Consider the following 595-nt stretch of genomic DNA (forward strand, 5'->3'; position numbering starts at 1 on the left):
GACCTGCGCCTCGGGGAGCGGGACCTTCTCCTCATCCACGGGGGAGACCTACGCCACATGGGCGGTGGTGGCAACATTCTCCTGGGAGGGCTGAATCTCCTGGGGGGTGGCCTAGGCCAGGGGGCCAGCACGGCAGTGGCAGTGATCTCCTGGCCATCGATTTGTCCTCCATCCATGTGCTTCAGCGCCTTGTCAGCTTCATCTGGATTCTCAAACTCTACGTATGCATAGCCTTTGCACACTTGGGGTGCATCCTTTCCACAGGCATGTCAATCATTTTAATTTTCCCATAGGTGGAAAATATCTCCGTGATGTGAACCTTTGTCACATTCCTGGTGAGTCTCCCAATATGCACTTTGGTGGGCTTAGGAGCTGGGCTCCGCCTTTTCCTCTCCTTTTCATCTCTTTCAGGTGGTTTGGTTTTGGAGCAGGAGCGCCTCCTGTTGTGTCTGCGCCGAGAAGGACTTGGAGAGCCGGAAGAGCTGCTGGAGCTGGAGCTGCGGGAGGTGCTGGAGCTTCCTGAGCGGCTGGAGGCTGAGGAAGAGCTGGAGCCACTGCTTGAGCCAGTGCTGGTGCTGGAGCCTGAGCTGGAAGT

The 595-nt window shown here is 57.1% G+C and overlaps 1 pseudogene; it reads right to left on the reverse strand.

Moving 5' to 3' along the window:
• Positions 1-7: 7 nt before the first annotated feature.
• Positions 8-592, reverse strand: LOC108515157 (RNA-binding protein with serine-rich domain 1 pseudogene; annotated as a pseudogene).
• Positions 593-595: the final 3 nt, after the last annotated feature.

Source organism: Rhinopithecus bieti, unplaced genomic scaffold (assembly GCF_001698545.2).
Source record: "Rhinopithecus bieti isolate Rb0 unplaced genomic scaffold, ASM169854v2 scaffold_35029, whole genome shotgun sequence".
NCBI classification, from domain to species: domain Eukaryota; kingdom Metazoa; phylum Chordata; class Mammalia; order Primates; family Cercopithecidae; genus Rhinopithecus; species Rhinopithecus bieti.